The 26,299-nt window shown below is 38.4% G+C and overlaps 1 pseudogene; it reads left to right on the top strand.

The window, feature by feature from the left end:
• On the top strand, positions 1–21,905 carry LOC107809762 (putative disease resistance RPP13-like protein 3; annotated as a pseudogene).
• Positions 21,906–26,299: the final 4,394 nt, after the last annotated feature.

The raw sequence follows: 26,299 nt of genomic DNA, 5'->3' as shown, positions 1-26,299 counted from the left end.
AAAGTTCAGAAGTCAATGACTTGTATTTTAATAATGTTGGAATTGTCAATCTCTAGCTATTTGATTCTTCTTTCTGTCGCTGGCCTTTCAAGTACTTCTTTAGCCAATTACTTCAACTTCTCTCGCAAATCTTTCTGAATCCCATAGTTTACTTTGTTAGCACTGTTCAACATTATTTCTCAAACAAGAGGTTCTAATAACAGCTTAATCTTGGTTTGCTGAACTTTAAGCGGCCAAAAGGTAAGATTATGCTGAAGGTCTCTTATTTTGTTATTGCTAGTTTTCTCTGTTACCAGCCAGTTAAGAATCTTAAGACTGCATAAATCTACACAACAGATTTAGGTCCCTTATTACCTTCGTCAGAGGTGGATTTAGAATTTGAACATTATGGGATGGAGTTATGGATTCTACCATATTCCATTTAATTTACTGGGTTCGAAATATATGGTGTTTATTGATCTCGAGAAAGCGTACGACAAGGTTCCTAGAGAAGTTCTCTAGAGATGCTTAGAGGCAAAAGGCGTGCCAGCTGCCTACATTTGGGCAATTAGAGACATGTATGATGGGACTAAGACTCGGGTTAGGACGGTAGGAGGCGACTCTGAGCAGTTTTCAGTTGTTATGGGGTTACACCAAGGTTCTGCGCTCAGTCCCTTCTTATTTGCCCCGGTGATGGACGCGTTAACACACCATATTCAAGGGGAGGTGCCATGGTGTGTTATTCGCCGATGACATAGTTCTGATTGATGAGTCGCGAACCAGTGTTAACGAGAGGTTGGAGGTCTGGAGACAGGCCCTTGAGTCTAAGGGTTTCAAGCTGAGCAGGACGAAGACGGAATACCTGGAGTGTAAGTTCAACACTGAGCCTAGGGGTGTGGGTGTGGAAGTGAGGCTTTGAATCACATGTCATACCAAGTAGTAAAAATTTCAAGTACCTTGGGTCGGTTATCCAGAGGGGAGGGGAGATTGACGAGGATGTCACATACCGTATTGGAGTAGGGTGGATGAAATGGAGGTTAGCATCTGGAGTCTTGTGTGATAAGAGAGTGCCACCGATACTCAAAGGTAAGTTTTACAAAACGGTGGTTAGACCGACCATGATGTATGGGGTTGAGTGTTGGCCTGTTAAGAACTCACATATCCAGAAGATGAAAGTAGTAGAAATGAGGAGAGGCTGGCTTTGGAGGGCATGAGAAGAGGCAGAGGACGACCTAAGAAGAATTGGGGAGAGGTGATCAGGAAGGACATGGCGAGTCTACAGATTTCCGAGGACATGGCTCTTGATAGGAAGTTGTGGAGGTCGAGTATTAGGGTTGTAGGTTAGGAGGTAGTTGAGTCTCCCTTACTTCGTACCTTTGTGAGGCTAGTCTGGTAGGGTTTTGTCGATGTCAGCTAGTGGCAATATGTGTCTTACTACTCCTTTGTTTACCATAGTGTCGAGTGTCTATCGCGTTTGCTTTGCATCTACTTTCTCATTTCCATGATGTTATTTTACATATGGTTTCTATTGGTGATACTAATATTGTTTCTTTTCATCTTCTTGAGCCGAGGGTCTTTCGGAAACAGCCTCTCTACTCCCTCGGGGTAGGGGTAAGGTCTGCGTACACACTACCCTCCCCAGACCCCACTAGTGGGATTTTACTTGGTCGTTGTTGTTGTTATTGAAATATATCATTTTGTATTTATTTAGTGGATATTTTATAGCATATACAAAATCTGAACAAAAGCTATTGGATCTGAATGAACCCATAAGTTATGATCTACATCCGTCCCTGAAAAGTAGAAGCATTGAATCTGGCTATGTTTGAGAAAGTAATGGTAAATGAGCAGGACTCGGGAAGAATTATGTGGTGATAGGTTTTGTTTTCTTGAATATTCGGGTCTTGTATTTTCTTCTTTATCTTATGAACTCCTTTTTTCTTTTGTAAATTAACTTTGTTGGATAACTTTCCTGTAAAGAACATTTGATGTTTGACCTTGATCAATAACTTTTTATATATGTGGCTATATCTGCAAAATTGTTTCCTGCTATGACTTTTTATGCTTTTTTCTTCAGTTTTTTCCCCCTCTTATTTCTCCTGTTAAAGTCTTATGTACCTTTTATACATCAGGTCCTGTGAACTTGAAAGGAAGGGAAAGAAAAGTTACTTTGGCATTGACCAGTGAAAATTACAATCATGGAAAGAGGAAAAGAAAATGAAGGAGAAAGAGACAAAGGGGAAGCAAACAACTTATCGGTATGTCATACAATTCATATGTTTTAAAACTAATATTGACTTGGATGGCTATCCAATAAATCCTCAAAGTAAAATATTAATGTCATACAAATGTTTTAAAGAGTCCAGGATAGAAACAATTTCTCTACCTGCACAATATAGGGGTAAGGTCTGCGTACATTCTACCCTACTCAGACCTCAGTGTGTATATTGTTGTTGTTGTGTTGATATAAAGACCAACAAAAAGTACTTGATGAATTTCTTCAACATTTTGGATCTTAATCAATTAAGATTTTACCTTCTATAAACTATTTTCTTATTTGAGCAAGGTAACATAGCTGTAACTCCTTCCATTTTACTTTTGAACTAGATATATTAACTATGAAACTTCTTCATATTATGTTTGAACTCTGCCTACTGAATAATACTTTTTCTTCATTAACCTTTTTGTATAATGTTTGAAAACTACGCCAAACAATTAGCACAAATAACCAAGAAATATATAAAGATATACAAGGGAAACAGAGAGAATGGTGGTTTACTCTTTGAAAATAAAATTTATTGAATAAAATTATAAATAGAATTAAATATTTAAAATTTGGGCTAAGCTAATATAAGGAATTTGAATCCATTAAAAAAAATTAATTTCTATAAGGTTGAGAACAAATAATTGAGCCTTTGAAATAAAAAAGTGGAAAAAAATCCAATTCAGTTCTTTTCTAAACTCATCTACAAGTAAAATCATGGAAAAATGCATAAGTACCCCCCTGACCCATAGCCGGATTCTCAATTACACACTCTACCTTTGCGGGGTTCTATTACCCCCCTCCCCCGAACTATTTTAAAGTCAAATAAATTCACCCAAAGTACCACAACCAAATTTTCGTTGGGCAGTGAACCACATTCGCTTGACACATTAGATTTCATTATAAATAAAAAAAACTCTCTCTTTTCTTTTCTTCATTACTCCAGTCACCACCAACAAACCGGAATAACAAAAATTAAAAAATTGAAGATTTGAGAAGTGGCTACTACTATTTCATTTATCGTATATTTTATGTCATCTTTACATATTCTAAAAAAACACAGAGCACCAAATATATGATTATTTATTTATAAATTTATGTGAAGATGGTATTCAAATGTGTAGGAGTTACATGAAAAGTTTATCATAATTGTACGATTAATGCGCATAAGACTTATAATGAGTTTTCCTTGGCGATTCATATTTTTTATACATACCTCTTATTGGTGCTTATCTTTTGGGACATTATTTTACTCAACATTATTCTTTGTAGAAATAATTGATGTTGTCCAATCAATGATTCTTATGCTTTAGAAAACATCTTTAAATCTGGAACATTAGTCAATCTTTAATATGATTCTTGAAGGAATAATATTGAATTTTATTTGATTCTATTTTTGTTAATGTTGTAGGCACTTATAAATTTATGTCTTATTGACAAAAACTTTTCAATAAATCACACGGGATAATATGTTAAATACAAGTACACAGGGTGAATTAGAAATTACATAGATGCCAAGACTTCTGGTGATAACAGATTAATTGAAACGTCAGAATTAAACATACACTAAGAACATCGTCTAAAAGGAAGTATGAGTTAAGCTATGATAATATCACATGATTGTATCCAGTAATATCATGATTAAACTCATTCATCGTACCAATGTAACTAAATATAATTGTTAAAATATAGTTATAGACGATATATAATTATTTTTTGTGTTCAAATTTCATGTTACACGTCACACACATGTTTTAATATTATATTTACATTGTTTAAAAAATATTATACTCCTTGATATGTGTTACATGTGCAACACACCAGAAAATAGTATTTATAAAAGATGCAAGAGAAATGCAGTAGATGCCTCCAACATATGCTGCAAATGACATGCTTTCGTCAAATTTAAAGCAGAATAATGCTTATAGTATAACTTCCATTATTAGTATTCTCGTAGAGATTCATAGTACTGCTTTACTATGTTATCCTAAAGATGTGTGGAAGGATGAAGATGAACTATAAATAGCGTAACAAATTTGACATGCACTTATATACGATGTACTCAAATTAAATGAGAATTACAACCAATCTTTAATAATACATGACAAACTAATTTACTAAGACAGTAAAAACTGCTACATAGTGATACAGAAGACTGCAAATAAGACAAGAAGTGTTTAAAAAACTGGTACATAGTTATTTTGAATTGCAACTTTTAATTTTGTAAGTCTTAATAGTACTATTTCTACTTTGACTTTTTGGCAGAGAGAGTGAGCAGATACATTGGTGTCAATGTTACGTTGTTATCAATCTATCATTCTTTATCTTTATTTTTTTCTACTGTTTCTTTGTATTCACACTCCTAGTTTTCAGCATTCTCACCACCTAACTTTAAATCCAAAAATTTATTCCTCTATAATTTCGATCTCTCCACCTAACTTAGTATCACATATCCACCTAACTTCAAATCCAAAAATTTATTCAGTGAAGGTTGTGAACTACTTCATTACGAACTCGACTGACTTTGATCGTAAAAGCTAATTCATGAGGTGAAAAGTTGTGAAGTGGTTATAAGCTTATATTCCTGAATAGTTTTGCTGCTTTATGTTTGCCAAAATTGAGCATATTTGGTCTCTGTCTAAATAATTAAGAAATTCGTTAGATTTAGCGCAACTTTGATTAAGCAAAAATACTTGGTAAGTGCTAGCAAATTTTAAAAACTGCAATACTAAAGACTGCCATCAGAAATAGGACAACATAGTAGAAATTACACCGCAACATACAACACTAGCCACAAGAAACAGACCAAAATAGCAGAAACTCTAAAATTGCACTTCCAACTATGAGTTCCCCTTAAATCTTCATAGTTCCCGTTAAATTTTATGACCAAAGTTTGTTACTCTCACCGTCCCATTTTAGGTGAGACTCTTTCTTTTTTAATCTGTATAAAAAAATGTCATCTTTTTTTATTTAGAAACAATTTATCTTTAAAATTTCTACTTTACCCTTAATGAATTAATTTACAGTCACACAAAGAAAATAACACATATTAAGTAAAGCTTGATAAGGGTTGGGCATGTTGGGCTATGACCCAATTTTTAGCCCATCTTAGCCTTAGTAACTTTTTTTTTGATAAGGTAAATTGTATTAATCAAAAGGGAGAGAACTCCCGTATACATGAAGTATACCAAAAAGTGGAGAATTTACATCAGAACATGATTCTCTACAAAAGACGCCCAATCTTCTATACAAGTTGGGGCTAAATGAGTGCCCCAAAAAGCGATCAAAGATAAAAGACTATTGTTAAGATGTGAAAAAAGAGACTCAATCCCCTCAAAAGCTCTCCTATTTCTCTCCCCCCAAACTATCCACATGAGAGCTAACGGGGCGAACTTCCACGCCTTTTGCTTTCTTCTTCTACGGAAACCGGCCCAGCTATATAACATTTCTTTTACAGTGCTTGGCGTCACCCATTGAACACCAAAAAGATTCAGGATTGCCCTCCACAAAGCCGAGGACACAGGGCAATGCAACAAAAGATGATCAACTTCTTCCCCTGAACTTTTACACATGTAGCACCAACTAACAAGTGTAATTCCTCTCTTTCGAAGATTTTCAGCAGTCAAGATCACTCCTCTCGCTGCTAGCCATGTAAAAAAGCACACCTTCGTGGGCGCCCTAGGAATACATATCGAGGAGTATGGAAAAGTGGCCCCTCTCTCACCAACATACTCTGGTAAAAGGACTTTACGGTGAACAAACCATTGCCACGCAAACCCCATCTCCAAGAATCACAAGATGGCTGGGGCCTGTCTTGCCCATATATCAGTGTCAACAAATCTTGGAGCTCCGCAATCTCCCAATCTTGCATGTTCCTTCTAAATGAGAGGTCTCATACTACCCCCTTCATGCTCCTTACGAATCTGTTGGACCATCAGTTCCTTCTGGTTTGAAACTCTGAAGACGTGGGGGAAGGAGACCCTCAGAGTATCCTCTCCACACCACCTATGATTCCAAAAGCTGATTCTCCTTTCATCTCCCACCCTGTAAGTGATGTTGCCACTGAATGCTTCCCAATTCTTCATGATGCTCCTCCACATGCCACCCCCGAAAGGTGTTGTGATTGCCTTGGTCCTCCAACCCCCTCCCGTGGAATCGTACTTTTCTACTATGACCTCCCTCCATAGAGTATGCTCTTCTACCCCGAAGCTCCACAACCACTTCCCCAATAAAGCTCTGTTGAATACCCTAAGATCTTTTACTCCAAGTCCACCCCACTTCTTTGGGGAAGTGACTGTCTGCCAATTCACTAGATGAGACTTTTTAGTTCCATCCGCCGCATCCCAAAGAAAATTCCTTTGAAGCCGCTCCAGTTTTTCTGTGATGCTCACCGGAGCTTGCAACAGGGACAAGTAATAGCTGGGCATACTCGATAAAGTGTTTTTAATAAGCACTTCCTTACCGCCTTTTGACAAATACTGTTTCTGCCTGCCTGCTAATATTTTTTCAACCCTTTCGATTACTGGATTCCAAACCGTAGTATCCTTATGCGAAGCGCCTAATGGGAGATCCAGGTAAGTAGTTGGAAGGGAGCCCACCTTACATCAGTGTTTAAAAAAGCGCCTGCTTCCTCGCTTTAAGCGAGAAGCGAGGCGAAGCGTGAAGGGCAGCGCTTCAACAAGTTGAAGCGACTCAGATCAGTAAAAGCGATCGCTTTTCTGTAAAAAGCGAGAAGCGGGGAAAGTGAAGCGAAGCGGAGAAGCGTCCGCTTCTCTGTTTTAAAATACCCAACCCTATTTTATTAAAAACGAGTTTTTTGGATTAAACACTGGTCGGACTTCTTCAACAACAGGGACTAGGGTTCTTCAACTTCCAACAGCAGCGACTTCTTCTTCTTCATCTACTTCTGATTTCTGAAAGAATCACAAAGCATCAACTAGGGCTGTTCTTCTTCTTCAACTTCAAGTTCAAGACTTCAAGACTTCAACAGGTATGTTCTGAACTTCTGATTTTCCTTCTTCTTTTTTTTTCTTTCTAAACGTCCAAAAAGCGGTGAAATGCTGGCGAATTGTTTCTTTCTGCCTAATTTTTCTAGTTTTTAACAGAGAATTCCTCTAATTTTTTATATCCTTTATTCTTAGTTCTTATTGCCTTTCTTATGTGTTATGTAGTTGTTCTTTTAATGGCGCCAAAAGAAGATAGGAAAGACCCGGCTTGGGCTTACTCTGAAAGAGTTAGCGAGACCAACAAGATTGCCATTAAATGTCTTTTTTTGTGATAAGGTTTCAAATGGGGGAATCTATTGTCAAAAAGCGCATCTAATCGATGGTGATTCAAATGTCGGTCCTAAAGTTTTGTCGCATGTGAAGGAAGAATTAAAAGCATTCCTTCAAAACAGTATTTATTTTAATTTTTTTTTTAAATTCCGCTTCACTTAAAAAAAGCGAGCGCTTCGCTTCTCGCTTCTCGTGAAATGGGGGTTGTCGCTTTTCCTCGCTTCACGCTCTTCACAACACTGCTTTACATCTGAGAACATAAGACAAAGCATAAATATGAACAACCTCACCCATCGGGAAAATCTCACACTTGTCGAGGTTGATTTTGAGTCCTGATACTATCTGAAACCACTGCAGGACCTGCTTCAGGTAGGTCAACTGATCCATATCGGCATCACAGAAAACCAGGGTGTCATCCGCAAAAAGTAAATGAGAGACTCTTCGGGCACTGAGCACCCTGATCGGAGCTGAGAATCCTCTCAAGAAGCCTCCGCCCGCCGCACGATCCATCATTTTATTCAGAGCATCCATCACTAGAATGAAAAGCATGGGGGATTGAGGGTCACCTTGCCTGAGACCCCTGGAGCTGCTAAAGAAACCACACGGGCTACCATTTACCAGAACAGAGAATCTGACTGAGGAAATGTAGAACTTGATCCATCCCCTCCATCTTGCCCCAAATCCCATTCGCATCATAATGAAGTCCATGAACTCCCAATTGACATGGTCGAAAGCCTTCTCAAGGTCCAACTTGCATAGTAAGCTGGGCTCTTTATTTTTCCTTCTGGAGTCTACAAGTTCATTTGCCACCAAAGCAGCATCCAGGATCTGCCTACCTTCCACAAACGCATTCTGGGAGGACGAAACAGTCACGCCAAGAACCTTCTTAAGTCTGTTGGAAAGCACTTTAGATATAATCTTGTAAATGCTCCCCACGAGACTAATAGGCATGTAGTCTCTGATACAAGATGCACCTTCTTTCTTAGGCACAATAGTAATAAAAAAAGTATTGATACTTCTCTCGAAAACACCATTCACATGGAAGTATTCAATGGCTTCCATCAACTCCCCCTTGATGGTGTCCCAAAAGAGCTGGAAGAAGGCCAAGGAGAAACCATCAGGCCCGGGGGACTTTTCACCAGCACAACTCGACATAGCCTCGTGCACCTCCTTCTCCTCGAAAGCCCTTTCTAGCCACTCACTGTCTCCCTCCCCTATATGGTTGAACTCTATCCCCCTCAAAGTCGGCCTCCAACTAACTTCCTCTTTGTATAAGTTTTCATAAAACCCCACTATCGCCCCTTTTACCTTCTCTTCCCCCTCAATCCTCACCCCATCCACAACTAAGGACTCTATGAAGTTTCTCCTTCGATTTGCAACCGCCACCCTGTGGGAAAACTTGGTATTCGAATCCCCCTCCTTTAACCAGAGCGCCCTCGATTTTTGCCGCCAACTAGTCTCCTGAGCTATTACTAACTCGACTATTTCCCTCTTAACCTCCCCCAATCTCGCTTTCTCAGATTCATCTAACTTCCTCGCCCCTTCCCCTCTTTCTAATTCCCCCAATTCATGCATAAGCTCCCTCATTTTAACCTCTACCCTCCCAAAAACCTCCTTATTCCACCTAATAATATCTCCCTTGCGCAATTTAAGTTTTTTCGAAAGACGGAAGAAGGTGTCCCTGATACCCCATAGCTTGTCCACCATTCTTTCACCTTGTCGCCGAATCCTGACACTTTCAACCACATGTTCTCGAATTGGAAAGGAGCACGCACCCCCTCCCTCTGCATCCATCTAGCAAAATAGGCAAATGATCTGAAGTCGGCCTAGGTAAAGGAATCTGTAGCACATTCGGCACCAGCTCTTCCCATGAGGGCGATATCATGAATCTATCAAGTCTAGACCTTGAGTTGGAATCCTCCGCCCTGGCCCAAGTAAACCTTTCCCCTGACAGAGGAAGGTCAATGAGAAAGTGATCATTGATAAAGTCAGAAAACTCCTCTATGGCCCTCGAAATCAGACTAAACCCTAATCTCTCTTTCGGGAATCTAATAGTGTTAAAGTCTCCCCCTAGAACCTATGGAATGTCCCATTCCCCCATCACAATGGCCAGTTCCTCCCAGGAAGACTCTTTGGACCCTTCTCCTACCGGTCCGTACACTCCCCCAAATCCCCACTCCACCCCACTCACTCTATATTTGACAAAAGCTGCTAAAGAAAAAACTCCCTTCTTAATCTCCTTTACCTCCAATCTTCTATCATACCACATTAGAAGAATGCCCCTAACACTTACCACTGCTGGGACCCATTCATATTTTACCCAACTACCTCCCCAGACACTCCTCACAATCACATCCGACAAAACTTCCATTTTTGTCTCCTGAAAACAAACTAGGTTAGCACCCCTCTCTAACTCCCACTTTGATGATGGCCTTTTTGCTTGGGTCATTTATCCCCCTCACATTCCATGAAAGAATCTTAACTTCCATAAGTAACAATATCTCCCTTTTCCCCACCCCCCCTAGCCGAGCTCCCTTCCTTCTTGTCACACACCTTTGGGCAGGTTATTTGACATGCCCAATTATTGACTCAACCTGTTTTGACCCGCCCAAAATCGACCCAACCCGCTCATTTGACACCCCTAATAGTAGTAATAAATAAGCATACCATGCACCAACCAACAATTATTTTTAAGAATTCTCGTAAGATGAAGCCTTTGAATTGATGATAATGGGACTCTCAACATTAATTTCAATCAAAAGCTACATTTATATACAATTTGAATATAACATTTTGTTGTACACAATGCGGTAAAAAACTATATATACATACAACTTATTTACAATTTGTATAAAATTATGTTAGTTGTATATATTGTATGTCGTTTGTACATCCGACATACAAAATATATACAATTTATTTATTTCTTCTTCGAGTTTCAACCTAAAATTCTAACCAAAATCAATTCGAATCTTCACCAAACTCCCTCAAAATTCAGATATAAACTCCAAAAGATATTCCCAATCGTTGGCAACAACAACAAATCTAAACAAATAACAATACTGTAAAATTTAATTTTCAAATTTAAAGCTTTAATGTTTTTTAATGGCTGTTGCCAAAATATGGACCGAGTTTCGGTCAGAGAGGAAGAGAAAAATCTTGCCTTCTTCTATTGAGTAATAAGAATATATATACAAATAGTAAATCCTAGTCCTAACAAATATGAAAATATTTAGTCCTAAACATATATGGAGATCAACTAGGTCACTATGGACCACATGTGCTTCACCTCTAGTTACATTGTGGACGACTGATGCTCCACCTTCATAAAATGTATACAATATATACACGCCTAATACCCTCCCTCAAGTTGGCACATGTGGATTACAAATGCCCAACTTGCATAAGAGAGAAACATATTAAGATTTTTCCAATGCCTTCGTAAAGAATCTGCCAACTGCTCATGTGAAGACACAAAGCTGGTACAAATGTTTTCATTTACTATCTCGGCACGAATAAAATAACAATCCACTTCAATATGTTTGGTTCTTTCATGAAAGACTGAATTCTTGGATGTGTGCAATGCTGCTTGACTGTCACAAAGAAGACAAATAGGAGAATTGCAAGTCACTCCTTGACTAGACAATTTCATTTAGCCATTTCAGCTCACAAATCGTCATCGTTATAGAATGATATTCGGCTTCTACCGATGATCGAGACACGTTATGCTGCTTCTTAGATTTCCAAAATATCGGTGAGTCACCTAAAGAGACAAACCAACCTGTGAGTGAGCAATGAGTCAAAGGACAACATGTCCAATCAGAGTCACACCATCCATAGAGACGCAAATCAAATTTACTAAACAAAATGCCTTGTCCTGGATTCCCCTTCAAGTAGAGTAAAACCCACAACGCTACTTGCCAATGCTCTTCTTTCGGTTGTTGCATGAACTGGGATAAAACGTAAATGCAATAGGACAAATCTAGCCGTGTGAAGCAAAGATAGATGAGTCGTCCTACCAAATGACGATAACGTTCCGAGTCATCAAAAACTCGTCCTTCTGCCGACGCTAGTCATTGATTTTGCTCTAAAGGCACTCCCACATGCTTAGAAACCAATAATCCAACCTCTGAGGTAATTTCCAAGGCATATTTATGGTGGCTCAAGAAAATTCCATTGGACTTTCTGGAAAACCCGAAAAATATATCAATCTACCTAAATCACAATGAATTAATTCACAAATGCTAGAAACTATAACATTACTCAAAGGAAATTTTTCTCTCTTTTGTTTTGCCCGATGACACACATCACAACTCTTATTCAAAACGTTAACATTTTTCTGAAAATCTATAACAAAAATAAATTTGGTCACTTGTAGAGAAGGATGTCCCAAATGCTTGTACCAAAGATCCAACAAGTCAACACTAACTATCTTCAGCGCACACACCCTTGACTTGTTCTAAAAATAGTAGAGTCCATCTCTTCGTTCACACGCTCCAATCAACATCGAGGTAATGTCATGTATAACACATAAAAGCTTAATGCGCAGGAAAACAATATGATTGACCCATCAATTGCGACATAGATATCAAATTGCACGTTAAGCCGGACACATCAGGAATATTTTTCAAAACCAAATTTCCTACAAGTTTTGTTAAACCCTCGTTGGTGGCTACAACATTACTTCCATCAGGCGAAGTACCAGGACATCTATATATTTTTCGCACATTATGCAATAATTTTAAACAACCTGTCATATGATTAGATGCCATGTGTCAATGATCCTTTATCATCTTTCTTTTTGGTTCCAATATGTTAATTTTTGAGGTTATGCCTCTTTTCCTGTCCCTAAATTGATCCTCTAACCTTTGAATCTTAGTGTTCAGTGGGCAATAAGGAAATAGAGAAATGAAAACGGAGAGACACGGCGTGATTAAATGCTAGATTTAAAAAGATAAAAAGTTGTAACATATTCCAAGAAGAAGAGCGTTATTGTTTTATGATATTTTTAAGTTTTATTAATAGTCAGATATAATTTTTATAGATGAAAAATTAGTTTAAGTATTTGCCATATTTCTCCTTTTTATTTATGGACTAATTTATAAAATGATCACTCTGGTAATTTTTTGTGACTGAGCAAAGGCGGATAAATTAACTAGTTCTCACATATGTTGTGATTATTTCGTCCTCTGCTTATTCACCTCTATTTCCTTTACTTCACCTCATAGTTACACACAAGGACAGATCCCTTTCTTAAAGCTAATGACTTATGTTACTCTTCTAACTCCTTATATAGAATGAGTAACTTAAACAAAAAAAAAAGAATGATCAGGATCAGATGATCATAAGAAATATTAAGAGAAAGGGAAAATAACAAAAAATCAAAGCATATCGCCAACAATGGTACCTTGCCTTCTTTTCTTTTACATGACTGTATCTATATTCATTCTTTTTTTTTTCCACTGCAAAATAATACTACCAATATAGGGCTAAAATTTGATAATGGAGTCATTGATTTGTTATGTACGAGAAGGGAAATCAAGTGAGTTACGATCAAGCAGACTCGATATTGGTGGAGCCATGGGGAGGCACTGGTGGATCAGAATGGAATTACATGCTGAAAAGTCCCATTAAAGAAATATTGATTGCTCATGGAGATTGTATAGACTCCATCATGTTCAGAACCGTTACTGAACAAGGTACTACCATAGACTCACCAAAGTTTGGTGCGGATGGAGGTCGAAGAGACAAGGTAAGTCCAAAAAGATTATGGTTGACATATTTATTTCTCATGGTTGGCACGTTCTTCTCAAGTTAAATTTGTGTCATGCCATAGCAATAACAATTAATAATCAAGACAATTGAACCAGTTACAACACGTTATTCATTTATCTTACAACCTTCAAGTTACCTTATAAGGCTCTTGATATGAAATATCACATGTTATAGGTCAACTTAACTTGCCATTCGTAGCAACATTTTGCACCATTTTCAGTGTACACAATATAAACTTTATAGTTATAAAAGCATCTTTCAAGTCAAAGATATGTATGCACATGTTGCTTCATATTTAACTTTGCCGATTCCTTTGCATTGAGAGGATTCAACTAAGTGTCGACATTTTCTTTAGGTCACAGATCTCGAATCCTAATATGACATTCTTGCACTTTTTTGAATTCTTGTCAAAATTTCCGACTCTGCTACTTATTTAACCGATATGTGATTTGCAATAATCTCAGGTTGTTATTGAGGCAACTCCATTGGAATATTTAACAGGCATCAAGGGGACATTTGGACGTTGCGGTAGCCATTCGGTTATAAAATCTCTATGTTTTATAACTAATGCAAAGAATTATGGACCATTTGGGTCTGAGGCAGGTGGAACTCCATTTTCACTTGTGATGAGAGAAGGTGGAGCTATTGTGGGATTTCACGGGCGTTGTGGAGCGTACCTTGATGCTATTGGTGTTTATTTGCAGAAACTTACTCCTCCTGTTTCAGCAAAGGAACCTGCGGTTGAAGACACTGAAACCCGTGAAGTATGTTGTGATTATTCCCTCCTTCGCTTAATCGCCTCTACTTCTGTTTTATCACCTCATACTTCATCAATGGAACCTATGGTTGAAGAAATTGAAATCCGTGACATACATACTACTTTTTCTCTTAATATCATGAATCGGATAAATTTTGTTTCTTGTTGTTTTATTTTATTTCTTTCCGATTAATTGCTACTTTATATACTAAACCAACAAATGGATGTCATGTGTCTGCACATAAATTTCTTTCACTTAATATATATTCTTACGTTATTAAATCGCTTAACCATTATAAGTTAGTATGATTTGGTATAAATACCGAGTACGAGCAAGTTTTTGTTGTCAGAGACATGTGCATTCACTATTTTATGACAAACAATAGGAACTTATTGACATAATTATAAACTTCTTGTTGTAAGAATAAAGCAGAAACAACTAAACATTATAAAGCTTATCAATCCTGGTAAGTTATAGTTTTCAAGAGGTTGTGTTTATATGTTTGACAGTTACCTCTATTCATCTCTCCTCGGACAAATGGTTAGAAAAGTTCTTCATTAAGTCGTCCATCCCCCTTTTAGTGCATAATCCAGTAATTTCAGGGGAAAAAAACACCAGTTGAATATATTCTTTTAATGCAGTTGAACATATGCATAGTAAACCATTTTCTTGACATGCTTATTTTGGATACATGACCAGTTGCTCAAACTCTAAGAACATAATATATAGAGAATTAACTGTCTTTCTTTGTGAGAATTTGATAATGTTTGGTCTTTTGGCAGGTGTCATTTTCTACCCTTCGCAAGGACACTCTCAATGTTCTCGATTTCATAGAGAGCTTAAAGAATGAAAAAAATCAAAAAGTTGTTGACGTGGATCTAACTGAAAAGCTGAAATTGGAGCTGGACTTCCTCCTCCTGAATCTCCATCATCTTTCCAAGTATCGTGCTGAACAACTTTCTCTATTCATGACCGAATATGAGATTCTTCAGAATGTATGTGGCAACATAAGAGATTTCCACAAGTTGATAGTGAATGGTTGCGTTGGACATGAGATTGTTGAATATGCCTTACCTCAGTTTCAACTAATGGGTGAAAGAGTAGGACTCTTCCTATGGCATAATCGAATTGGTGGACACTCTCGACTCTTCAAGCTAGCACATCTATTCGTGGAGATTATTCTAACTCAGTTGGAGGTTATGCACATATGTTTTACAAATTTGAAAGCTTCAACGTCAGCAGAAGTTGGACGCTTCATTCAGCAGCTCTTAGAAACCTCTCCAGACATTCTTAGAGGATATCTGATTCATCTACAAGACCACATGGTAAATGTTATTACTGCTAGCACTTCAAGGACTCGAGACATGCATGTCATGATAGAGTTCCTATTAATCGTTCTTACCGATATGCCGAAGGAGTTTATTCATCATGATAAATTATTTGATCTCTTGGCACATGTTGGAGAACTTATCATGGAGGTATCAACTCTTGTTCACGACTTAGAAGAGAATTCTAGAAATGAAGAGAGTACCAATGGAAAAAACCATGCAACCTTGGACTTGATGGAAACTATTGAACTCGTGAAAGGAGATCTCAAACATATTTACTTAAAAGCCCCAGACTTGTCTCAACTCTGCTTCCCCATGAGTGATGGATCCCTCTTCATGCATCTTCTCCTTAAACACTTAAATGATTTGCTCAATTCCAATTCTTATTCAATTGTTTTGATAAAGGAAGAAATTGGACGGGTGAAAGAAGATCTAGAATTCATAAGATCTATCTTCGTGAATATTGAACAAAAATTGTATAAAGATCTCTGGGCACATGTTTTAGATTTGGCATATGAGGCAAAAGATGTCATTGATTCAATTATTGTACGAGATAATGGTCTCTTACATCTTATTTTCTCACTTCCCTTTGCCATAGAAAAGATCAATCTTATCAAAAAAAAAGTCTAGAACACGAGCCTCATTGTTGTAAACTCTCCCAACAAGCCAGTTGAAAGCACGTCATCATCAGCTGAGCAAATAATCGTAGGTTTTGAAGAGGAGACAGACTGGATAATTAGGAATCTCACTGGTGGACCAAAAATGCTAGATGTCATTTTGATCACTGGCATGCCGGGTTCGGGTAAAACTACTTTGGCGTACAAAGTTTATAATGATAAGTCAGTTTCTAACCATTTTGACATCCGTGCATGGTGTACAGTCGATCAAAAATATGATGAGAAGAAGTTGTTAGAGAACATTTTTAATCAAGTTACTAGCTCAGCTTTGAAATTCAGTGATAATATTGATGTTGCTGATGAGCTACGGAAACAACTATTTGGGAAGAGGTACCTTATTGTCTTAGATGACTTGTGGGATAATACAACATGGGATGAGTTGACAAGACCTTTTCCTGAAGTTGATAAAGGAAGTAGAATTATTTTGACGACTCGAGAAAAGAAAGTGGCTTTGCATGCACAACGCCGCAGTAATCCTCTCGACCTTCGGTTGCTAAGACCAGAAGAAGGTTTGGAGTTAATACAGAAAAGGGTCTTTGGAAAAGAAAGTTTCCCTGATGAACTATTGGATGTTGGTAAAAGAATAGTCCAAAACTGTAAAGGGCTTCCTTTGGTGGTTGATCTGATCGCTGGAGTCATTGCTGGTAAGGAAAAGAAAAAGTCTGTTTGGCTTGAAGTTCTAAATAGTTTGAATTCCTTTATTTTCCAGAATGAAGTGGAAGTGATGAAGGTTATAGAATTAAGTTATGACCATTTACCAGATCACCTAAAGCCGTGCTTGATTCACCTTGCATGTTATCCGAAGGACGCAGAAATTCGAGTCGATCATTTGAAAATTTTATGGCCTGCCGAAGGATATTTGAGACAGATAGAGATGAAGAGTGTGGAAGAAGTGGTGGAGGTTTATTTGGATAATTTAATTTCCAGTAGCTTGGTTATTTCTTTCAATGAAATAGGTAAGTACCAAACTTGCCGAATTCATGATCTTGTGCATGACTTTTGTTCCATAAAAGCAAGAGAGGAAAAGTTGTTTGACTTCATAAGTTCAAATGCTCCATCATCATCTTCTTCAGATTTGATGCCACGTCACATGACAATTATATATAATAAGGAGCACTTTGGACATAACAATTTTGTCTTGTTCGATTCAAAAAAGAAAAGGTATTCTGGTAAACACCTCTATTCTTTGGAGATATATGGACATGAGATGGACAACCGTCTTTATGATATATGTCACCTAAGACACTTGAGGCTTCTTAGAGTGTTGATACTGTACGTCTCTTTTATCAAGGTGAATGATTCTTTGCTGAATGAAATATGTACATTGGTTCATTTGAGGTACCTAAACATTCGGACAGAAGTTAAATCTCTCCCTTCGTCTTTTTCAAATCTCTTGAATCTGGAAACTCTGTGGGTGAATAACGATGGACCGCCGTTGGTACTACTACCGACAATTTGGAATCTTGTAAAGTTGCGAGTGCTGGTGATATATAATTGTTCTTTCTTTAATTTGGATACAGATGAACCAATATTGATAGCAGAGGACTCAAAGTTAGAGAACGTGAGATTAGTACTGGGACTCAAGCTTTCCTATTCGAAAGACACAGAGGATATCTTCAAAAGATTTCCCATTCTTCAAGAGCTTCGTTTTAATCTCAAGGAATCATGGGATTGTTCAACAGAAAGATATTGGTTCCCAAAATTGAACTTCCTAAATGAACTAGAAAAGGTCATAGTAACTTCTGAAAGTTCAAATACAAATGATAGTGCGCCCTCTGTAGCGACAAATCGGCTGTGGGATTTTCACTTCCCTTCGAGTTTGAAAATATTGTGTTTGCGTAAGTTTCCTTTGACATCCGATTCACTATCAACAATAGCAAGACTGCCCAACCTTAAAGTGCTGAACCTTGTGTGAGAAGGCACGGGAGAATATATGTTATTGATATATTGAATGAATGAATAATACAACACAAGAGCCTTATTTATAGCTATACTATACAAGGACATACTACTCCTCTACCAATGTGGGACAATACTCCACTATATACATGCTGTAAATTAACACTCCCCCTCAAGCCGGTGCATACAAATCATATGTACCGAGCTTGTTACATATATAACTAATACGAGGACCAGTGAGAGACTTGGTAAAAATATCTGCAAGTTGATCATTTGACCTTACAAACTTTGTAGCAATCTCTCCTGAAAGTATCTTTTCTCTGACGAAGTGACAATCAATCTCAATATGTTTAGTTCTCTCATGGAACACCGGATTTGATGCAATATGAAGGGCAGCTTGATTATCGCACACAAGTTCCATCCGACTGATTTCACCAAATTTCAACTCCTTGAGCAGTTGTTTGGTCCAAACTAGCTCACATGTTGCCATAGCCATTGCTCGATATTCTGCTTCTGCACTAGACCGAGCAACTACATTCTGTTTCTTGCTCTTCCAGGACACCAAATTTCCTCCTACTAAAACACAATATCCAGACGTAGAACGTCTATCAGAAGGTGATCCTGCCCAATCAGCATCTGAGTATCCAATGATCTGCTCATGACCTCGATCCTCAAAGAGTAACCCTTTGCCTGGAGCCGATTTTATATATCGAATAATGCGGACAACTACATCCCAATGACTATCACAGGGAGAACTCATAAACTGACTTACAACACTCATAGGATAGGAAATGTCGGGTTTAGTTACTGTGAGATAATTTAATTTTCCAACCAGCCGCCTATAGCTTGCAGGATCGCTAAGCGGCTCCCCCTGTCCTGGCATAAGTTTAGAATTCGGATCCATCAGAGTGTCAACAGGTCTGCAACCTATCATCCCCGTCTCCTCAAGAATGTCTAAAGCATATTTTCTTTGAGAAATAACAATACCTGAGCTAGACTGGGCAACCTCAATACCCAGAAAGTACTTCAATCTGCCTAGATCCTTAGTTTGGAAGTGCTGGAAGAGATGCTGCTTCAGATTGGTAATACCATCCTGATCATTGCCAGTAATAACAATATCATCAACATAGACTACCAGATAAATACAGAGACTTGAAGCAGAGTGCCGATAAAACACAGAGTGATCCGCTTCACTACGAATCATGCCAAACTCCTGGATAACCGCGCTGAACTTACCAAACCAGGCTCGAGGAGACTGCTTTAGACCATAAAGTGACCGACGCAAGCGACATACAAGGCCACGAGACTCCCCTGAGCAACAAAACCAGGTGGTTGCTCCATATAAACCTCATCCTCAAGATCACCGTGAAGAAAGGCATTTTTAATGTCCAGCTGATAGAGGGGCCAATGACGAACCGCAGCCATGGATAGAAAAAGGCGGACTGAAGCCACTTTAGCCACGGGAGAGAAGGTATCACTGTAATCGAGCCCAAATATCTGAGTATATCCTTTGGCAACAAGACGGGCCTTAAGTCGATCAATCTGTCCATCGGGACCAACTTTGACTGCATAAACCCAACGACAACCAACAGTAGATTTACCTGAGGGAAGAGGAACAAGCTCCCAAGTACCACTTGTATGTAAAGCAGACATCTCGTCACTCATAGCCTGTCGCCATCCTGGATGAGACAACGCTTCACCTGTAGACTTAGGGATGGAAACCGAGGACAAAGAAGATATAAAAGCATAATGGGGAGATGACAGACGATGATAGCTCAAACCGACATAATGAGGATTAGGGTTAAGTGTGGTCCGTATACCTTTCCGAAGTGCAATCGGTGTACTAGGAGCAGGGTCCGCAGCAGGAGCAGGGTCAGGTGCAGGACGAGAACCAGTTGGGCCTGATGGAGGACGCAAACGACGATGATAAGTCAAGAGTGGTGTTCCTGTGGCCGGGGAACTAGGGGGAACAACACTAGACTCCTCTGTGGTCGAAGGTGGAGGAGGAGCTATAGTGAACTCCTCAAAGGTCGGTATAGGTAAGACCTCAGATATATCATGGTGGTCAGCAGAGGTAAAGAAAGGTTTAGACTCAAAAAATGTGACGTCAGCTGACATAAGGTACCTACGAAGGTCTGGAGAATAACAACGATATCCCTTCTGAACACGAGAATAACCAAGGAAGACACACTTGAGAGCACGGGGAGCTAACTTATCTTTCCCAGGGGCTAAGTTATGAACAAAACACGTGCTCCCAAAAACACGAGGTGGAAGAGAGTACAAGGGTGACTGGGGAAACAATACTGAATGCGGAATCTGATTCTTGATGGGAGATGAAGGCATCCGATTAATCAAATAACAAGCTGTGAGAACTGCATCGCCCCAAAAACGCAACGGAACACGAGATTCAATTAGAAGTGTGCGCGCAGTCTCAATAAGGTGCCTATTCTTTCTCTCAGCAACCCCATTTTGCTGAGGGGTATAAGGACAAGATGTCTGATGAATAATTCCTTGAGAAGTCATAAATTGCTGAAATTGAGAAGATAAATATTCTAAGGCATTATCAATGCGAAAAATGCGAATAGAAACACCAAATTAGTTTTTGATTTCAGCACAGAAACTCTGGAATATAGAAAATAACTCAGAACGATCTTTCATTAAGAAAAGCCAAGTACATCTTGAATAATCATCAATGAAACTGACAAAGTAACGAAATTCCAATAACGAACTGACTCTACTAGGACCCCATATATCAGAATGAACTAAGGAGAAGACAGACTCTGCATGACTCTCAACACTACGCGAAAAGGAGGCTCGGGTATGTTTCCCAAGTTGACACGACTCACAATCTAATGTAGACAAACTAGATAAACTAGGCACCATCTTCTGAAGTTTGGATAAACTCGGATGTCCTAAACGTCTGTGGATTAGATCTGGAGGATCTGTAACTAGACATGTTGTGGAAGGACTGAGTGAGTTAAGGTAGTAAAGGCCTTCTGATTCACGTCCTGTACCAATTGTCTGTCCCGTACTGCGGTCCTGCATAATAAAAGAATCGTCAATAAAATATATACCACAATGGAGGGCACGAGTCAAACGACTAACAGATGCAAGACTAAAAGGACAGCCAGGGACATAAAGAACGGAATCTAGGGTGATAGAAGACAAGGGATTAGCTTGTCCAACTCCTTTTGCCTTAGTTTGACATCCATTGGCTAAAGTAACAGTGGGAAGAGACTGTGAATATACAATATTTGACAAAAGTGTAAATTAACACCTTGAAAACGCAATCATCGAGGGGGGAGAATGGAACATGGGGGAGGATGATACCTTCCAGAATCTCAAATGTTTGACATTGCAGCTAGTGACTCTTGCTAAGTGGGAGGTCAGAGAGGAATCCTTTCTTGTGCTTGAGAAATTACAATTGTGGGACTGTCGTAAGCTTGAGAAGATTCCGCCTAGTTTCGGGGATATTTATTCATTAAAAATTATCGAACTGTGGAGGAGCCCTCAACTTGAAGAATCTGCTCTGAAGATTAAGCAATATATTGAAGATATGACGGGAGAAGACAAGCTTCAGGTCTGTTATTTACAGGTCCCTAATGAGTCTTGAGTGGTCTTGCCAAGGGAAAATATGTGAGTACAGATGAATTTCTTACCTCCTTTATTTCATTTTATATGGCGAAAATTGACTAGTGTAATTTTCTTTTGCAGAACACATGTAAGGAATACATCCAGCTTTAATATTTAGAGGCTAATGCAGTCTCCCTGCTATTTCCCTCCTTTTCTTATACTCTGTTGAGTGGTGAATAAGTGATGGATTTGTATTGATATCAATTATTACTATTGGACTTTTGTCTAATTTCCCCACTTTTTTTTTTCATTTTGTATGCTTATGATAAACAGAAAGGTACTCTAGTTATGTATTCCAAAGTTAAGTTCTTTTCAAATTGTTGTTCTTGGATACTCTTTTTTCTTCTTCGGCCTGGCTTGAATTGTCTGCATATCATGTTACTCCTCTAGTCCAGAAACATACATGGGATTGCTAACTCTCCGCAATGATGGGATAATATTCACTCGGATAATGCTTTAGGAAGTGGATTTGGAGGATGGCAAGAAGTGAAACAAAAGGTGGGCAACTTCTGTATTGGAGGTGCTGGTATCATAAGCATATCAACTTTCAAAACCCTGATGCATATGCTTAGTGTTCTGAGAAATGCTATCTGGACTAATCATGTTGGATCTTGATGTTGTAATGATCATATCCACCCTTTTGTGGACTATTCCGAAACTTCCAAACATTCTTCTCCACGCTTCCCTGCTGGTTGAATTTGGTACTGGGGCCTAACTTGCTGACATACAGGCTGATCCTTCGGAAGTTCATGTAAATGCGAGTAATGCTTTTGAAGACGGCTACCAACTCGAAGGCTTTAGCAGGTTTTGGGATGCCATGCCCAGTGGCGGATTTAGGGGGTGGAAGGGTGTTCACCCGAATCCGAAAAATTACATTGTATATATAAGGCATAATCTGTTTTGAATCCCCTTGACACAGCCCAAAAGCATAACTTAGTGGTCAAGGGGATTCAAAACCTTATTCCCACTAGCCTCCTTAGGATTAATCCTGCCTCCGCCACTGCCACCATACATTCATGTCTTTGAGACAATGCAATATATTTGGATGTTTTCTTGTTCACTAAGTTATGGAGCATGTAAGATGATAGCTCAGAAGTTGCCATGGGTTAATGTTGAGAGGAGTCATCCAGATACAAGACCAGAAAGTTGCCCCGTCGACAAACTCTACATATACAGGACAGTAGCAGGACCGAGGTTCGACATCCATTTGATGGAAATGCAGCAACAACGTCATATACTAATGGTGACTTCTGCATAAGAAAACTGTATTAGCTCTATGTCAATCCTTCTCCGCGCTTTTTTGCTTGAGCGCTTATGGAGAGGCTTTTGGAGCTCATATGCCATCAATTTCATCCTTGACCGAGCGACTTCACAGCGATTACTAGTAACAAATAAAGAGTGTCAAACTCTTCGTCTTATGCTGTATCGTGAAATTAAGTAAATACTACTATTAGGTTTTTGGGTGGGTAGGGATAGATTTTATTTGTGGTAAACATTCAAGCTCAAAAGAACCAAAGAAAGCATAAAATTATTTTTCAAACCGAGCATTACCTAAAATGCCGCTTCAAGGGCAAGTTCTATACTCAACTACAATCCATGGACTACACAAAAAATCTCATCACACACATGGCACATGATTCACTAAGGATGGTCTCATTCCGACTTTCAAACAATGCAAGTGAGGAGCCACAAGATATTAAGCATTAAGTGCAAAGTGAACATACATGCTCCAATCTATAAAGGCATCATAGACACTTTTAATCCCTCAAGAAAACTGCCTAGAAGATCCATCGTCGGGAAAAGTTCAAATTATTTTTCAATTTTTTTCGATTTTCAGTTGTTCATATATATTTTTTGATTTTTTTAATAAGCTACTAAAACTAATACTAAGATATTGCACTACTACAAAAATAAAAATAAGAAGCTAAAATAAAAAGTTGTTCCAGTTTATGTGAACTTATTTCCGTTTTGGTCCATTCCAAAAAGAAGACCCCTTTCCAAATTTGGAAACAATTTAGCTTAAACTTCCAATTTTACCCTTAATGAGAATCTTTTATAACCACATAAATACTCTGGGCCACTTTTTGACTTGTTTAGGACCACAAATTCCAAAAGTCTTTATTTTTTCTTTAACTTCGTGCCTAGTCAAACAGGTTCACACAAATTAGAATAGAGAGAGTAATATTTTTACTAAAATACTACTAATAATAATCCAAAGAGAGTCCCCCACCCCACACTTAAAAGAGTGCAGTGTCCTCAATGCACAAATAAAGCCAAAAAATAATAAGGGTGGACAAGAAACTCCCTGAAAGGCCAAAGGCCGAAGCAATCGCGGCTCATGGGGTACTCAGACTTCCCCCAGGCATGATCCTTTGTGCGGGCACCCCACACTTAGTTCTCACCATCTAGCTCGCTTTTGCACACTTTCAATGGCTATCCTTTCCATGCTTGTAATCCTACAAAATAAAAACAAACACGACAAAAAATAAAAATAAAAGAAAGCAGTAAAGCTAGGTTGTCTCGCAACAAGCGCCTGATTAACGTCGTGACACGCCTAGAACCACGTTTTATCTCCATCTCGAACTTATGAATTGAGACCCCAATTTGGCTTCAAGCTTTCTGCTATACTCCCTGGGTGGAGGTACAAATCTAATTGGGCCAAGTAACCAATTTCGCATTCTATACTTCTTAGACTTCAGATGAGGTATGTAATTTTGTCTCTCTGGCACGACGAATTCAAGATTGTAAGCACCTTGTTCCTCGTCCATTGGCTCCTCCAAAGGCTCAAATGACTCGATTTCCATGTCATCATCCAAGCACAATATCGAAAAATAAATGGAATGAGGACCAATATACCCCAACTTTAGAATTGCGTCACTATTTACATCCTCATATGTACACATACTAGAGTCTTCAAGTTCAATATTATCCACTTCCTCACATGGCTCTAGTGTACTTTTTTCAACATGGGCATCATCAATAAAGTATGGTCGAATGTTTGACTCTCCATTTTCAGCTTCACACAACTTAGAACTATTTTGTTGGGCGTTAGACGCATCAACCTTTGCATTTAATTGAGCTCCCAAGTCGTTAATAGCAATGCCGAATTTTTCGATCTCTTGTCCCAGTTCAACTCTTCCTTCTATTAAGTGTCTCGTCTCACCTGTAATTTCCTCACGTTGAGATTTTCAAAGTCTTTTCGGTGTTCAACAATTTTTTCCACTAATTGCCTCAACATGTCCATAGTCTGAGTATCATATTCCATATTCTCCCCTTTGTTCCTATCAAACTCATAAAAATTATTAAAAACATCATAATAAGGGTTCGGAGAAGGATAACAAAAAATCAGGGCAGCCATCCCAATGGCCACTTTGACCACCACACATATTACAAATATTCTACTCATAAGATTGAGATGGTGCACTGAGCTCCCAGAAATATTTTGACAATTGTTTCACCAGTTGGGTCCTCCACAATATGGACAAGGATCATCAAAATAAGAATAACCATCATTCAAACAATTTTTATTCCAAGATGCCATGTAAAAAAAAAAATATAATACTAACTAAGAAAATTAAAAACTTAAACAGAAATCAATTAAAAGCTTAATTTAGATAAGCAATCAATAACTAAGTCCCCGATAATGGCGCCAAAAATTTATTGGTTCCGAAGTACACGCAAGTATACGTGACCGTCAAGTAATAAAGTGACTCGAAAGTCGGATGTCTAACTCACAAAGACTTAGATTAATCATTAACTAAGCTAACTAAAATAGATTTACTGCTCAAGGTAATCAAAAGTGTGGTTTTCTGTTACAACTACTATTGCGAAATTTAAACATGTAACCAAGGGAGATATAGATTACAGGGTTGCGGTCAGTTTATCAATCCTATTGAGTTCGTAATTGCACCTGTTAATCCGAATTATCCATGGTTTTTAGTTGACCGGATCGTTTTTATAAATAGCATGTTCCCACATTAGTATATGACTATCCACAATATATCAATCGTATATTCCTATGGTATTGAATCTATCTTGAACGAAGAAAATACGACATTCAACTAAGCAAGACTGTTAGGTATATTCCTATCATAACCGAGAAATCTTTCCTCGAGCCACGGGTTCAAAAACAAGCTCTCTCTAATTCTACTCTAATCTAAACACGGCTTTCCCAAGCATAGCATATATAGTAAATAGAACTCAACTGTTGTCCAAAAAATTAAGAAATTATGCACATAATTAGAGAAACAATCAAAGATGATAACTCAAATTAAAGATGTTGTGATTAATAAACTTCAATATTCATGTCAACCACAATCCTAGAAACGAAGTTTAGCTCCACATAGACATGATAGCAAAACAACAAATCATCTACAAAAAAAACGTAAAGATTGCTAAGTTTGATTGAAAAAAGATGGAATCTGATGAATTCCGACTTCCACGGCGGCTCCATGCCCTCCCCCCCTCCCAAAATAGGTTTAAAACCTCTTTTATAGATGTTGGGGATGTGTAGGGTTGAAATCACCAAGTCCCATCTGAATTAGGACGAAATCCGCCCCTGGGCGTCAGCTTTGCGCCTGGTGCAGAGCTGGACAATGAACTTTTTAGCCTGCTGTCAACGACGTTTTGGTTGATGCCTGGTGCGAACGTTGGCACCAAACTTGTACTTCCTTCAAATTCTTCCGTTTTTACTTCAATTTGCATGCAAACT

The sequence above is a fragment of the Nicotiana tabacum genome, chromosome 17 (assembly GCF_000715075.1).
Source record: "Nicotiana tabacum cultivar K326 chromosome 17, ASM71507v2, whole genome shotgun sequence".
NCBI classification, from domain to species: domain Eukaryota; kingdom Viridiplantae; phylum Streptophyta; class Magnoliopsida; order Solanales; family Solanaceae; genus Nicotiana; species Nicotiana tabacum.
The sequence above is the reverse complement of the archived record's forward strand: the minus strand, read 5'-3'. Positions and strand labels throughout refer to the sequence as shown.